The sequence below is a fragment of the Sus scrofa genome, chromosome 9 (assembly GCF_054392235.1).
Source record: "Sus scrofa isolate SSC_HxYL_T2T_F1_AM1 chromosome 9, Sscrofa_HxYL_maternal_Yorkshire_Landrace_v2.0, whole genome shotgun sequence".
Lineage (NCBI taxonomy): Eukaryota > Metazoa > Chordata > Mammalia > Artiodactyla > Suidae > Sus > Sus scrofa.
In genome coordinates this window covers 56415016-56432571 of record NC_139391.1, presented here as the reverse complement: position 1 = coordinate 56432571, position 17556 = coordinate 56415016, and the positions used below count along the sequence as shown (strand labels likewise).

The 17556-nt window shown below is 40.1% G+C and overlaps 1 protein-coding gene across 7 annotated transcripts in view; it reads left to right on the top strand.

Annotated features, from left to right (window-relative positions):
• ARHGAP32 (Rho GTPase activating protein 32) overlaps nucleotides 1–17556 on the top strand; it is a 274553-nt gene that overhangs the window by 21480 nt on the left and 235517 nt on the right. The gene's annotated exons all lie outside the window — the stretch shown is intronic.

The window sequence follows — 17556 nt, the reverse complement described above, 5'->3', positions numbered from 1 at the left end:
AAATTCTTATTAGTCTCAGAAGAATCTCATGTCCGCATAGCTAAATCTAATTAGATATTCATATCCCAAAGTAATCGTCTCTATAAAAATATTGTTTCCACTTACAAAAATGGCAACATTTATTACTGCCAGCTTTATGCATTGACAAGGCTGATAGAGGCTTGTGGTTTCTTCCTGTGCAGTTCTTGTTATCTTCTTTGTAAAAGCTGTCCTCCAGCTCTTTGGTTGAAAAGTCCTTCTGTATCTGGGTCACATGGATTCCTTAGCTTTCTTTTTGCATTGTTTAAAGATTCCACGTTATTCAGACAGTGAAACCATGAATATTTGTCAAATGAATGGGTGATTTAATAAATCCAGAGGAAAAGTGTTGTTTTTGTGTGTGTGTGAGAAAGTAGGAATGGTGGCGTTTGCAGTATTTTTTCTTTCTCCCAAGGTGGGTTAATGAAAATCTAGTAACTTCTCTCAGTATGAGAATATCATAAACACACCACCTCTTTTGCAGATAGACAGTAGCTCAGCCCTTGAGATACTTCACTTGGTTGCACTAGCCAGTGTTTAAAATGGGCTCAGATGACGAGGTTTTATTTCAAATCTCTTTTGTCTTTGGGAAGTCTGAGGAATCAATACTAGTATCACCATTTTATTTATTTATTTATTTTTGTCTTTTTGCCTTTTCTAGGCAGCATATGGAGGTTCCCAGGCTAGGAGTTGAATCAGAGCTGTAGCCTCTGGCCTATGCCAGAGCCACAGCAGTGTGGGATCTGAGCTGCGTCTGTGACCTACACCACAGCTCACGGCAACGCCGGATTCTTAACCCGCTGAGCAAGGCCAGGGATCGAACCCGCAACCTCATGGTCCCTAGTTGGATTTGTCAACCACTGAGCCACGATGGGAACCTAGTATTACCATGTTAGAGAAGAGGTGGCTCTGGCTTATATTGTTGCATATCTCTCTTACCTGTGATTAACAAGGTAAGAAGTTTGTAATTGGAATTCATACACTGAGTCACCATTAAGTAGTGTCAGTGCTTTGAGGTGGTTCCTCCTTGCCATCAGTAATGCGTTTGTGCATTTCTTTTCATGTACTTTTTTTTTTTTTTTTTTTTGTCTTTTTGTCTTTTAGGGCTGTACCAGCAGCATATGGAGGTTCCCAGGCTAGTGGTGGAATTGGAGCTGTAGCCTCCGGCCTACGCCAGAGCCACAGCAATGTGGGATCTGGGCCACGTCTGCAACCTACACCACAGCTCACGGCAATGCCAGATCCTTTACCCACTGAGCGAGGCCAGGGATCAAACCCGTGCCCTCATGGATGCTAATCAGGTTCGTTAACTACTGAGCCACGATGGGAACTCCTTTGCATGTACTTTTAGGTAGTTCTCTTTCTTTTTTTTGGTCTTTTTTTGCCACTTCTTGGGCCGCTCCTGCGGCATATGGAGGTTCCCAGGCTAGGGGTCTAATTGGAGCTGTAGCCGCCGGCCTACGCCAGAGCCACAGCAACTTGGGATCCAAGCCGCACCTGCGACCTACACCACAGCTCACGGCAATGCCGGATCCTTAACCTACTGAACAAGGCCAGGGATTGAACCCGCAACCTCACGGTTCCTAGTCGGATTTGTTAACCACTGCGCCACGACGGGAACTCCATGGTAGTTCTCTTTCTGATCAGTGGTCAGCACCATGATTTGGTTAATGGGTTATAATATGTGTGGTCATATTGCTTAACTGGAGCCATTGGGATTAAGTCTGTGACTTCAGGAGGACCTTTGTCTCTCTGAGTGATAAGAGTTAAGGTGGGAAAAATTAGTATGGTATTTATGATAAGAAAGATGATTGTCTCTTTAATACCTCTTCCAGATGTATTTTATGTATAAAAATCCTGATTTATGAGATTAATTGATTGATACTTGGAGAATTCTCTTCGTCACCCTCTTATGAAAACGTCCTTAGGAGGTTTAGCCTTGAGTCTTGATTTATCAGCTACTCTTATGAACTATATAATATAACAGTTTGCTGCCCGTTCTTCAGTCTCTTTTTAGGCCTGCTTAAACCACCTAAGCTGATCGTTTAGGCATTTGTTATACTAGAGACCAGCTCCTCAGTGGAGGTAGAGATCGACACTGGAGGAGACTGGGCCGTGAAGAGGGTGAAGGGAGGCGAAAGAGTGGGAGTTCAGAGCTGCCTGGATGGCCAGAGGCAGAGAAGGTGCAGCTAGCTCTAGTCTGACGGAGATTGGAGAAGGGAACCAGAACTAGCAGCTGCCAGCATCCTGTAGAGGAGGTAATCCTTAAATGTTTCAAGGATTAAAAAAAAATTAAATTCCGCTTCCTTGGGTTAATCACTGTACATCTTTTATTCAGTTTTAGCTTTGGTTTATTTTAAAGTCTTCCCTGTGATATGTATTGAACTTAATTTAGACTTTAATATGTAGTTGTTTAAAAGAGAACAAGGAAACCTTTGCACAAAATAGAGACTGTGTGAAAAAAAATGCTGTAGAGCTGCAGTGTAACATTCAGCGAATTGACTGTTCCCTTTTAAACATTTCCCATGAAGTGTATTGTTACTGAATATGACGTGATAATTTTTTGTTTTTTTAATTTAATTTTTTTCTTTTTATGGCTGCACACATGGCACATGGAAGTTCCTGGGCCAGGGATTGAATCCGAGACATAGCTGTGACCCGAGCTGCAGCTGGGGCGACACTGGATCCTTAACCGACTGTGTCGTGGCAGGAACTGTAAATAATAATTTTGTTAAAAATTATTTTAATAATTTATTAAACTGGTTTATTCAGGAAAAGGATAAAGAGAAGGACTGAAGAATATGGGAAATGCTAGTTGAATATAGCATTATTCACACCTTTTATGTTGAGAGGAAAAGGTTTGTTCTGATAACTATGTTTCAGCAGAAAAATACCATGTTACTTGACAGAGAGGTGAACTGAGTTAATTTGGATGAATGGTTAATCATGCTTTAGGTCAGAAAGGGGGAGACTGAGAATTCATTGTTCATTCTGAAAAAATTCATTAGGAAATAAATGCTCTCTTTAGGATTTAAGAAGTTCTATTTTTTGACTCATTATTAACATAAGACATCTAAGAACTGAGGAGTTTAGGAAAAACTTTATTCTGCTTCTTTGTAATTTTCTGTTTAAAAGATTAAAATTGAAATATGGAAGTAAAACAGTCTGCACATTGATCTTCGGCTGCTCGCTGAAGAAATGGTGGCTGCGCCTGGCCTTTTCATGTAAATGGAGCCTGAACGTTTATATTTCTTCTTGTGGGAAATAGTATGAAAAATGCTTTGGGAAAGTAGTCGTCAGAGTTATACCATGGAAAAATGCCTCTAGTGCCGTAAGCCTCAAACGTGTAAATTACTAGATTAAAAACTATATATTCAATGTTAGTGGAAACATCAAGTAGTCGTCATAGCTGTGGTGGAGATTCCTAATTGCCTGATAGCCATTTCCCCTTGTTTCCTTTCTGATAGAACTTAAGTTTTGTTAGAAGCAGAAGCATGCCTAGTGAAGAACACTTACATTTCTCAGCCTCTTGTCCAGTCAAGTACCTTTTTAACATCGTCCTGGTTAGTGAGATGTAGGCAAAAATTTCTGGATGAAGTTTTTTTTTTTTTTTGAAAGCCCTTTTACCTGTATCTTTTTCGTCCTGCATAGAAATTAGATCTGATGACCAGAGCTGGACCAGTATTCTAGAGGCCTTTAGAGGAAAGCCAAGAGATTTACAGAGATCTTACCTCATATATTCTTGAGCTGCTAGACTAGTGTCAGCAAGTACCTCTCTCTGAACTTGCATTTGATGAGAAGAGTAAACCTCTATCTTCCTTAAGACACTATGATTTGGGCTTCCTGTTACATGCATCAGAATGTTATTTCTAATTGATGTAATAGTTTACATGCCCATTTTGATCGACTTTCTGGAGATTTGGAATCTTTTTTTTTTCTTCCTTTTTTTTGGGGCTGTACCCATGGCATATGGAATTTTCCAGGCTCGGGGTTTAATTGGAGCTGTAGCTGCTGGCCTACACCACAGCCATAGGAATGTGGTGTAGGCCAGCACATTGGGACCTACACCGCAGCTCACAGCAATACTGGATCCTTAACCCACTGAACGGGGCCAGGGATTGAACCACGTCCTCATGGATGCTAGTTGGGTGCGTTACCACAGAACCACAGCGCGAACTCTGGAATCTTCTTTTTGCATTTTTATTTTTATGACCACATCTGTGGCATAGGAAGTTCCCAGGCCAGGGATTGCATCTGAGCGACAGCTGTGGCATTGCCAGATCCTTCATAGCCTGCACTAGGTGGGGATAGAACCTCTGCCTCTGTAGCAGCCTGAGCTGCTGTAGTTGGATTCTTAACCCACTGCAATCTTCTGGAATCTTCTGATTATAATTTAATGAAAGATTTTAGGTAACTTCAAATCCAGAAGACCTCAAGAGTTTTGGAATTATTTCTACCAGCTGGATAGATAGTGGTTACTAAGGAGGTTTGAGGAAATGCAAAGAAATATTCATAAATAGCCTAGCATTTTCCACTGTCATTTCATCCTCTCTTTCATTTCAAGTCTCGGGCTTTATCTGACTGCATAATCTATATTGAAACTATTAGAGCTCCTTCTGAATGGAGAGGATTTTAGGTAGTTATAGCACAGTTAGGAATTTGGCTGATGAACTGATCTTCCTCTATGTCAAGATTAACTGTGGAGATTATTTCCTTTAAAAAAATTATTCAGATGTAATATACATACAGGGAAAGCAAACAGATCATACATGTGCAGCTTATGACTTTTCACAAACTGACTATCTGTGCAACCAGCATCTTGATCAAGAAACAAACAAGTTCCTCTATTGTCCTTGTGGATTATCAGTATCCATACTTCTAATAGCATAGATTAATTCTTGCCTGTATTTGTATTTTATATAGAAAATGTACTTTTTTATGTCTATCTTCTTTTGCTCATCATTTCTCTGTGGGATTTGTCCGTATTGTTATATGTAATTTCAGATCATTCATTTTCAATGCGGTGTAACATTCCATTATGTGGAATTTAGCTCATCAACTGTTGGTGGGCATTTGGCATGTTTCCAGTTTTGACTGTTATGAATGCTGCTGCGAAGAACATTCTAGTGCATATCTTTCAGTAAACGTATGTAAGTATTCTGATGCGTATATGCTTTGGAATGGAATTGCTGGGTCATAGGGTATCAGCAGAGCTTGAGAGTTTTAGCTCTTCTGCATTCTCACCAGTACTTGATGCTGTCATTGTTTTAAACCAGTCATTCTGATGTGTGTGTATTTTGTGAAGTGGCCTGTTCATCCTTTGCCCATTTTTCTATTGAGTTCTATTGAGTCTTTCTTTACTGTTTGGGGAGTCCTTTTTGTATTCTGGATACCCATCCTTTGTCAGATGTTCGTAGTGTAAATATCTTTTCCTATTCTGTGATTTACTTTCACTTTTCGTCTTTTGAGGAATGGATCTTTATATAATCCAGTTTATCAGATGAGTGCTTTGGGGTAATGTTAAAAAAAAAAATCTTTGCGGAGTTCCCGTTGTGGCACAGTGGTTAACGAATCTGACTAGGAACCATGAGGTTGCGGGTTCGGTCCCTGCCCTTGCTCAGTGGGTTAACGATCCGGCGTTGCCGTGAGCTGTGGTGTAGGTTGCAGACGCGGCTCGGATCCCGCGTTGCTGTGGCTCTGGCGTAGGCTGGTGGCTACAGCTCCGATTAGACCCCTAGCCTGGGAACCTCCATATGCCGTGGGAGCGACCCAAGAAATAGCAACAACAACAACAAAAAAGACAAAAAAAAAAAAAAAAAAAAATCTTTGCCTACTCACATGACACAGAGATGATGATCAAGGTTTACCTCTATAAAAGCTTTCTTGTTTTACCTCATATTTAGATCTGCTGTCCATCTAGAATTGATGTTTGTCTAGGTAGGAAGTGGGGGGGGGTCACAAAATATTTTTTTTCCATATGAATATGTAGTTGAGTCAGCACCATTTGTTAAAAAGAGTATCCTTTCCCCGCTACACTGTGGTGTTAACATTTGTTGTTAAGTCAGGTAGTCAAATATGTGTGGCTTGTTTTTGGACGTGTTTCTATTCTGTTCCATCAGTCAGTTTTTCTACGTGGTGCAAATACCATACTGTCTTAATTATCACAGCTTTATGATGGGTTTTGTTTAACGATTAGTGTTAAGTTCTGTACCATCTTTGTTCTTCTTTAAGATGACCTTAGCTAACTGGTGATTGTCAACTAGTTATGTGGAGTTAATATTTATTCTCTGTGCCTTCTGACTTGTGCTATGCACATCCCTCAGCCAGCAGACAGAAATACTGGCCCAATCTACTTAGCTATTAAGAGAACCCAGTTAGGACCTCTAACCTCTTAATGGATTTTTGGATTTATTGAGTAAACAGAAAATAATTTCTTGGTGCACATATAATTCATAACATTTAAAATCAGTGCTCACTTTTAGCATAAATCACTGCAGTGTGCAGTAATCAAATGTTTAGTTCAAATGTATATATTTAATCACATTGATGCTTAATTTTCTCATTTGTAAGTAATCAGCTGTTTTGTTTATTATGGCCAACTCTGTAGATGCTGTGTTTGGGATTAGTTTGCTTCAAAAAGATGAAACAGGAATAGTGAAATAAAAATAAGACGAATCCATCTGGAAGAATGAATCATCTATGTGTGACATTTAAAGGCAGTGATCTTTGTTGGTCACAATGTGATATTGTCAGTTGGAAGAAATTTCTCCTTAATGTCCTGCCTTCTTCTCCCTTTCCATGTCATGATTCTGGTGGGGAAAATCGTAAGTTTTAAAAGTAAAATAATAGTTATTTTTCTTTATGATTGATCACTTATAACTCATTTTCTTTGGGAGCTGGGGACTAGGAAGGAGAAAGGGAAGTAGTGGTGTCAGTGACTGCCTTCCAAATTCCCATAGGACACACGTCCTCATACATGTTACAGTTGACCCTTAAACTGTGAATTTGAACTGTGTGGGTCCACTTAGAGGTGGATATTTTTCAGTGACAAATACTGCAGTGCTACATGGTTTGTGATTAGTTGAACCTGTGGATGCGGAGGGTCGACTATAAATTATATGCGGATTAACCCTTGCATTATTCAAGGGCCAGGGCCAGTTGTATTTAAAATCAAGACTACTTTGGGAAATTGAAAATACATGAATTACAACAATAACTTTGAGGAACCTTTTTTTTCTAGTTTTTAAAATAGGGGGCCAAATGATCAGGGATCTGTATATATGGGTGCTGCATGAGTTTTTAATTCCCCTTTCAGCTGATAAATAGTGAGTTACAAGGATTCATGTTCGATCCAGAAATTGGAACTGCAAGCGAGTTAGGTACGTAAGGCTCTAACTCCACCTGTTTGCTTTTAAATACAAAAAAAGAATATACCATTTCACTTGTAATTTTAATGTAATTGAACTTGATCAGTTAAAAATTGCATAATTATAAACTGCATGAGTTAAAATAACTAACCAACCCAAATTTGCTCTGATTTCTGGCAGCAAACCACTTCTACAACCATATGGTAGGCAGAAGTTATCCTTTGTTAATGGGTCCAGTACAGATTTTTGCCTAAAGATCTCAGTGACAGCATTTTTGAACAGGTATTTATTGAGTGCATATTGATTTTCAAATACTTTATAAGCTCTGGGAATACAAAGATGAGCGAAACAGATGTGTTTCCTGCCATCATAGAACTTTCCAACTAGAGTTATATACCTCAGGGTTAGAACTTGGTGTAATTGCTGGTAACAAATATTTTTTCCCATCTTTATTGAGATATAATTGTTATATAGTATTATGCAAGTTTAATGTGATGATTTGGTGCACGTATATATTACAAAATGTTTACCACATAAAGTTAGATAATACATCCTTCGCCTCTCAAAATTAACAATTTTTTTTTGTTATGGTGAGACTGTTTAAGAGCTACTTCCTTTTTTAAAAAAAAGTTTTGGAGTTCCCATTGTGGCTCACCCAACTAATACCTATGATGATGCGGGTTTGATTCCTGGCCTTGCTCAGTGTGTTGGAGATCTGGCCTTGCTGTGAGCTATGATGTAGGTTGCAGACTTGGCTTGGATCTGGGCTTGCTGTGGCTTTGGTGTAGGCCGGCAGCTAAGGCTCTGATTTGACCCCCAGCCTGGGAACTTTCATATGCCGTGGATTCGGCCCTACCGAAAAGACCAAAAAATTTTTTTAACTTTTATTTTTTATTTTTATTTAATTATTTTTTCTTCTTTTTAGGGCTGCACTTGTAGCATATGGGAGTTCCTGGGCTAGGGGTTGAATCAGAGCTGCAGCTGCTGGCCTGTGCCACAGCCACAGCAACTCCAGATCTGAGACGCATCTGTGACCTACACTGCAGATCATGGCAGTGCCAGATCCTTTAACCCTAAGAGCAAAGCCAGGGATTGAACCTGTGTCCTTATAGGTACTAGTTGGGTTTGTTATCGCTGAGCCACAATGGGAGCTCCACTACTCTGGTTCTAAACCCACTGAGGCATGACGGGAACGCCCAAGATCTGCTTTCATAGCGGCTTTTAAATATAGTCCAGTATTGTTGACTGGAGTCACCATGCTATACAATTAGATCTCTAGAACTTATTCACTGTGGTAACTGGAAGTTTGTACCCTTTACCTAACATCTCCCCATTTCCCTACCTCTCCAGACCCTGGCAGCCACCAGTCAGTCTGTTCTGTTTTTATGACTAATTTTTGATTGCCCTGTGAGTATTCAGGCCTTCTGCTCCAGTTAAATATATGGTTTCCAGTACAATGTGTTAGTATCAGATTTTATATTGTGGACTATTTTTCCTCAGTGTATAATTAGTTAAAAATGTGTAACTTAGCTAGATTTAACCTTTTGCGCTCTCTATACAGAGCATATTGTGTCTGAAGATGTTAAGCCAGAGTGAAGGAGTACTGCATGTTCCTTATGTGTCACTTTTCCTTGTCTATCACTTTTTTTTTTGGTCTTTTTAGAGCTGCACCCGTGGTATATGGAGGTTCCCAGGCTAGAAGTCTAATTGGAGCTATAGCTACCAGCCTACACCAGAGCCACAGCAATGCTGGATCCAAGCTGTATCTGCGACCCACACCACAGCTCACGGCAGCACCAGATTGTTAACCCACTGAGCAAGGCCAGTGATTGAACCCGCAACTTCATGGTTCCTAGTCGGATTCATTAACCACTGAGCCATGATGGGAACTCTGCTCTGTCATTCTTTTTGATTGGATTGGGAAATAATGAAAATGGGTATACTTAGCCATCAATAAACTGTGGCCGTGTTTGGTAACACAATATGTTGTGGGTTTTTTTGTCTTTTTAGGGTCACACCTGCGGATATGGAGGTTCCTAGCCTAGGTCTAATTAGAGCTTTAGCTGCCGGCCTACACCACAGCCACAGCAACACCAGATCCAGGCCACATCTGCAACCTACACCTCGGCTCACGGCAATGCTGAATCCTTAACTTACTGAGTGAGGCCAGGGATCAAAACTGCGTCTTCATGGGTACTAGTCAGATTCGTCTCTGCTGAACCACGACGGTAACTCCAGAATATGTTCTTATTTGGAGATATGATCGTCTCCATATGCCACTAAGTTCTGTTTAAGAAGCAGATCGAGGTCATGAACAGGGAGAGGGATGGATCTCCATCTGACAAAATGTAGGTGGCCACTCGCTAGCCACCCAGGGGTGGGAGGGCAAGATTAGGACCAACCTTATTCAAAGCTAGGTCCTTTGATGCCCTTTTCCTTGCTTGTTGTCCTTCTGTTTCCCTCTCCAATAACCTCAGAGATCCTCCCTCTGGCTTCTCAACTTACCCTCTGGCTCTCCCACCTGGGCTTATTTTTTTATCTGTGTAGTTCCGCTTTCACAGCTTTTACACCAGCATCAGGTTGGTTTGTCTCCCTCTCTCTATCTCCACTCTTAGCATCCTGGTTCTGATAGATATTCTCTTTCAGTTGTTGCAGGAGCCTCTTAACTGCTCTGCCTAAAAATTTTCCTCCAGCTCATTTCTGCTTCACTTTGGAGCCAGAATAATTTTCCCGAGGTGCCTCCGTGGGAGCTCAGGAAGCTCCCGTAGGTGGTATTCTCTGGGTTTAGGGTTCAGCATAGAGAGAGGCTAAAGCTGCATAGAGGGAGTAGCATTTACACAGTTCTTATGCTTTAACCTGTAGCAGCCTCATTACATCAAGGAAACACCCTGCAGTTCTTTCAGACCCAACAGTCATTTACCTCCAGGCATGCTGGCAAAATCAGGTATCTTACATGGTTGCATTTGGAAGACCTGTTCTGCCATTTATATCTAACACCTTTGTCCTATTACTTTTCCGTAATATTTCACTTACTCTGCTGTGTTTGGTTAAGAGGAATAACTAATGCGTAATGGTGGTCAGTATCGTGCTCAGTTCAGCAAATCTCTTTGGTGAGTTGGAATTTCCTCTTGAGGACAGGAAGTTGTCATTGGAACTGTCAATCGAAGGCAGTGTATTAGCGTAGACAGCATCCTGAAAACAGTACACCTAGCACAGGTACCATCTGCTAATTAGCTGACCGTTGTTGCTCCTTAACCCGTTTTGTGACCGTCTACTCTAGTGGAGTCCGTTTTCCTCCATTTATAATCAAAGATTAGACATGACCACAGCTGAGACTAAAGCTGTTAAGCTGAATTACTGTATGTGATGGTAAGGTGTTAGAGAAGATAAAAGTATGCTGCAGCTGTAAAGTCAGTGTCAGTTTAGAATTGGTTCTAAACTATAAATTATCTCCCTTTTCTGTGGTGGTGATAAGACGAGGATGAGGCATATAATTTAATTGCACTGGCATGTTTGAGATAAACGTCCCTTGTTTTCTTTAACCTTCCGTATTTTTTGCTCTGTTTCTTCAGTAATATCGTAGTTATAAATATGTGTAATTCATATATTGTTGATGTGTTTCCTTCAGTAAGTTGCTGTCAGATAGAATTTTAAAAGATAGTTGCGTTTGGGTATAAATTAATTAGGAATCATTTTCCATGTTTTCATAAATACACTTGTATGTGTTCATACATCCACTTATTTTTAAAAGTGTACTTTTTTCTGCCATGTGTTTTTTGTATTCAAAGGTTTATCTTCTTCTTAGTGAAACTGTTTCAGGATTTGGTGATGTAGAATGGTGGAAAAATGTTTCATTTAACATCATTGTGTTCTAGAGTCAGGGCTATTGGAATATGTCATATTTCATTAAGGGAGAGATGCTTGAGAAAACGAGAGTCTATAAACTAGATAAAAGTAACAGTGTCTGTTAACTTCATTATCTTATCACTATCACCTTTGGAGTTACTTAGTGGTGCCTCATCAAGATAGGATCAATTTACTTTCTTGTCTGCTGTTTTAGACTTCCCTTAACCAATATCTAAGAAATCACAACTTGCTAGTTTAAATTATAAGGTATTTTCTGGTTCTGAGCCAAATTCAGGTTTTAGCATTTGGTATAATTTTTAAACATCTGTTCTTTGAATAAGTAAGTCTTTAAAAGGTAAAAATATTGTTAATGGAATTCATACATTGCTGTGGGTGTGGTAAATGGTGTGATTTTTTTTCTGGGGGACAACATAGGAATATGTATTAAGAGCCTAGTAATTAAGAGCCTGAAGTGTTACTTTTGACCTACTAATTCCACTCTGAGGATCTTAAAGATTTAACCAAAGATACTCATTCTGTATAATATCTAATGGGTAAAAATTTGGTAAATTATTATGTCCAACAAAAATTAGTTATGGTGTATCCATATAGAAGAATAACCGTTATAAGGTTTATTTCTTAAGGCTCTTTAATAAGGGAATATCGTGATATAAAAGTTAAAAAGGCATGAAGAACTCTGCAAGAAGTTGAGCTCTACTCTGTCAAAAAAAAGCTAGCAGTTAAAAGCATGAGTCAGACTTGTATATATAGACCTAGAAAGATCATTAAGCCACATAAAATGCAAAAAAGCAAGGTATGGAATATTACACACACATGCCCAGATAAGTTAGATATTTTTGAAAATACACTAAATGAGCCATATTTATATTTGTGTGAAAGTGTAAATAGGCATAGAAAAAAAATCTGTGCAGTAAAACTGTTAATAGTAACTGGAAGTGGAGACAAGAAAAGGTGCTCTTTAATTCCTAACTGAATTTTAGCAATGAGAGTATATTCATATATTAATTTGTAATTTAAAGTAAAACGAAACAAAACAAAAACTTTTGAGTTCCCGCTGTGATGCAGTGGGTTAAGGGCCTGGCATTGTCTCTGAGGCAGCGCAGGTTCGATCCCTGGCCTGGCACAGTAAGTTAAGGATCTGGCGTTGCCACAGCTGGGGCTTGGATTTGATCCCTGGTGAAGGAACTTACATGCCGCTGGTGTAGCAGAAAAAAGAAAAAAAGAGAAAAAAAGCTCTGAAACTTAAGATTCTATTTTGCAAGGAAAAAAATTTTGCTAAAATATAACCACTGGTTATCTCTGGAAGGGAGGAGTTCAGATAGTTTGTTTTTTGTTTTTGTTTTGTCATTTTAGGGCCACACCCCTAACATATGAAGGTTCCTGGGCTAGGGGTTGAATTGGAGCTGGAGCCACTAGCCTACACCACAGCCACAGCAACGAGGGATCCAAGCCGCATCTGTGACCTACACCACAGCTCATGGCAATGCTGGATCCTTAACCCACTGAGCAAGGCCAGGGATCGAACCTGCGTCCTCTTGGATACTAGTCAGATTCCTTTCCCCTGAGCCACGAGGGGAACTCCCTCAAGTAGTTCTTAATTTTCTTTGTATTTTTCTGTATTTGCCAGAATTTGAGGAATGAACAGTTATTATTTTCTAATAAGAAAAAGGAGTAAGATTTTTAAAAAAGCTGACATCACAAAATAGTGTGGCCTGGAGTAAAGAATGCTTGGATTCAGATACTGGCTCTACCATTCTAGAGCCTTGTGACCTTGGGGCGGGGGCAGGGGGAGCTGCTTTACTTTTCGCATAGGATTCTTTTGAAGATTAAATTAGGTATGACATATGTAGGCTAGTTTTTATAATGTCTGTAATGCATTTGGTGCTTAATAAACATTAATTTCCTTCCTTCTTGTTTTTCTCATTAATGACTATTATAATAAACTCTTCCAAACAGATAGAAAATACCATAAAACTAATAAGAAAAACACAATTAAATACTTAGACAGTTGAACACTTGTGGCGTGGTAGTTTCAGAACTAATTCTGCTACAGGATAGAAAGTGAGAATATTCATTAGAGCAAAACAAAGAGGTGAGGTATTTCACTTCTGTTGATAGGAAGAGGCAGCTATAAATCCTCAGTGTTGTTAGTCAGCAATAACATTGTGTCCTAAGTAGAGCTTAAAACATTCTCCACAGGTTCAATCAGAATAGTTTTTTGAAGCTGTGTTGTAGATAATTTGCTGCTTTTAATTCATCATGGCTGTCAATATCAAGAAATAAAAGTAGTCAGGACTTGAGAATAATAAATCTCATATTAGTAAATCAACATGTAAAATGAGATGCCTTCATTAATTTCAGAGGTTATATTTCAGTGACATAAGCTAGTTAGGCAAAATAGGCACCGACATAAAATTCTCAAAGGATTTAACAGTTGTATTCTTCTTACATGCTTGTTAGATGTACAATAGAAAACGTATTTGCTTTCCCCTGTTTTGCCAAGGAAGTGGCACAGACTTAAAGAGGAAGATTAATTGAGATGGGCCAGTGCAGTGGCAAAGTAGGATCTCATCCTAGATACACTGGACTTCTGAAGCACCAACATTGCTGTCTCTGGTATTGCTGCATCTGATGTCTTCATAAAAGGAAACAATTTTTTTTTCTTCTTTTATGGCTGCACTTGTGGCATATGGATGTTCCTGAACTAGGGGTCAATTTGGAGCTGCAGTTGCAGGCCTACGCCACAGCCACAGCAACACCAGATCCCAGCTGCATTTGCAACCTACTCTTGCAGCTTTTAACAATGCCGGATCCTTAACCCACTGATCGAGGTGAGGGATTAAAACCTCATCCTCACGGGTATTATGTTGGTTTCTTAACCCACTCAGCCACAGCAGAAACCCCAAGAAATAGTTTTTACAGACACTAATTCAAAAAGATATATGCACCCCCGTGTTCATAACAGCGTTCTGTTTAATAGCCGAGATATAGAAGCAACCCAAGTGTCCATCAATAGGTGAATGGCGAGTTTCTGCTGTGGTGCAGTGGGTTAAGAGTCCAGCTGTAGCCACTTGGGTTGCTGTGGAGATTCAGATTCGACCCCTGGCCCGGCACAGTTGGTTAAAAAGATCGGGCATTGCTGCAGCTGTGGCATGGGTCACAGCTATGACTTGGATTCAGTTCCTGGCCTAGGAACTTCCATATGCCATGGGTGTGGCCATAAAAAACAACAACAAAAAAACCCCCCAAATGAATGGACAAAGAGAAGCTGTACTGTATGCAGTGGATATATACAGCCTATATATATGCCATGGAATACTACCCAGCCATAAAAAAGAATGAAATGATGCTGTTTGCAACAACCGGGATGGACCTAGAGAATATTACACTCAGTGAAATATATCAGACAGAGAAAGACACATACTATATGTTACCACTTATATGTGAAATCTGAAAAAGAAAACAAAGGTATATAACAAAACAGAAAGTGGAGTTCCCGTCGTGGCTCAGTGGTTAATGAATCTGACCAGGAACCATGAGGTTTCGGGTTCGATCCCTGGCCTTGCTCAGTGGGTTAAGGATCCAGCGTTTCCGTGAGCTGTGGTGCGGGTCACAGAAGCGGCTCGGATCCCGAATTGCTGTGGCTTTGGTGTAGGCTGGTGGTCACAGCTCTGATTAGACGCCTAGCCTGGGAACCTCCATATGCCGTGGGAGTGGCCCAAGAAGTGGCAAAAAGACAGGAAACAAACAAACAAAAAACCCAAAAAACAGAAAGAGACTCAGATGCAGAAAACAAGGTAGTGGTTACCAGTGGGGAGAGGGAACGGGAGGGATAGGGGATTAAGAGGTACGGATTACTCTGTGTGAAGTAGATGACCAGCAAGGATCTATTGTACAGTACAAGGAGTATAGCCGTTATTTTACAACTCTAGGTGGAATATAATCTGTCAAATATTGAATCATGATACTCTATACCTGAAACTAATAAAATAACTATACTTCAGTACAAAAAAAAAAGGAAATAACTTTTTTTTTTTTAAAGGGCTAAGAGGTTTGGGTAGATAATTGCTTCTCTTCTTTCCTTTGTTTCCTTATTTAGTCATAGTTCTCAAAGGAATACATTTGATATCATCTGTGGCTGTGTTTCTTCTTAGAGTCTTTCTCTTGAATTGCAACCCTTCAAGAATGCCACATATTGAAAACCAGTTTGGGATAGATTTTCATGTGGTAGAAAATGAGTGTACTTTGGGAAACCACTCTGCTCGTGTGACTCTGAGTCAGCAGGTCTCAGCTAGGAGTCTACAGTCATGGCTTGGCATGAGCACTGCTTTTCTTGAGTATCGACTAGTAATAAAAATTTCAGTATGAATGCCAGTTCAGTGCTTTTTATACACATGTGAGATCCTTTAGAATCGAGCCCTCTGAATTCATTTCCACTCTGATGTATGTATTTTCCTTTATTCTATGTGATTTCTTTTCTAAAAAAAAAACCCTAAAAAAATCTGCTGGAATATACTGTCCTTTCATACCCATATCTTCTTTACCTTGTCAGTCAATCAGTGGTCAGTGATTTTTTTTGTCTCTCAAGAGCGTCTTTAACCTTGCAGTTGTTTGACTCATTATAGGTTACCTAGGGAATTTTGTGCTATATTTAATGATTTTTAGAATGATTCTCTTGTTTGACTCTGTCCCATGCCCCCTTTTTTTTTCTTTTCAGGGCTGCACCCGTGGCATAGGGGAGTTCCCAGGCTAGGGGTTTAACTGGAGCTGTAGCTGCCGACCTACGCCACAGCCACACCACCAGATCTGAGCTGTGTCTGCAGCCTACACCACAGCTCACAGCAACGCTGGACCCTTAACCCACTGAGTGAGGCCAGGGATCAAATCTGCAACCTCATGGATATTAGTCTGGTTTGTAACCCTCTGAGTCACAGTGGGAACTCCTGACTCTGTCCCTTATCTTAATAGAGTCCTATTAATTTCCTTACCTAACTCAGTGTACTGTCCTCCACATCATTTGTTGTCAGAGCTGCTAAGGAACTGACAGAGAAAGTGGACTCCAAACTCCAGGACAGCAGAAACCATGTCAGCTTTATCCAGTATAGACTGTGTCTTGCACAGCAGCTGGTATGCAGTAGGCACACAGTAAAGCAGTCCATGAGGGTGTGTATAAGCATAGATAGAGCAGAAGAGACCTTGGGGTCATAGTTGACTAGAGCCTGAGTCATCAGCATATTGCTGGGGGGAGTGAGGCACAAGAAGAGGAGAGGGAAGATTCAGCCAGGTTTTTGGAGGTGTGTGGAGAAACGAGGAATAGTAGTATTTTTGAAGATTTATAATCTAGGCACTGTGCTATCGGGTTTATATTTTGCATCTTATTTAATCTGTTGAGTATTGTGGACCAAAAAATGTTGCCTGCCATTCCAGTAAACAGCGAATGTTGCCTCCATAAGCCTCTGCAGCCTCCCTGATGATGTGCTCCAAGGGCAATTCCAGATGGAGAAAAACAGGATTAAGAAATTATTTCTATGAGCCCAGACTCTGGCACCTTCCATTACAAAGAAAAGCACTAAAATCATCAACTTTTGAGACGTCTGTTTTTGTGTGATTAGCAGTAATCTTTTCTTTTTTTTCTTTTTTTTTTTTTTTTTTTGGCTGCCCCTTGGCATATGGAGTTTCCAAGCTGTAGTTGCAGCCGATGCCGCAGGTGCGGCAATGCCGGATCCTTAACCCACTGTGCTGGGCCAGGGATTGAACCTGTGTGCCAGTGCTCCCAAGGTGCAGCCGATCCTGTCGTGTCATGGTGGGAACTCCAGTAGTAATCCTTGGATGTTTCACTACATGGTTTTTATTGTCCCAGCCAAAACTATATACCTGGCTCTTCTCTTACCTCTTGTGAGCAGTTTCTCAGAGCTATATGAGAGGCTGTCTGTTGATCAGGTTATGGTCCTCAGTAAGGTCCCTGAATAAAACAACCTGCAACTTTTAGGTCGTGTGTTTTTCTTTGGTTGACGGTGCAAACAACAGCAGCCCAACAAAAGAAATGATGGAAAGGCAGGAAAATGTTTTGATTGGCCTACATAAGAGGATGCTAGCAATGACTTCATGTATGGCACTACTTAGAAAGTTGGTTTGTACAGGAGTTGTTGAGGTGTTGGTGGAACATGGTAGAATCATTTTCAGTTAGATTTTGGTTAGGGGTAAATTTAAAAATTGCAAATAATACTATAATCAAAATAATGACAGCTGAGACAGAAGTAAAAACATGTTGGATCTCATCCTAAGAAGTCATTTGTCTTGTAAA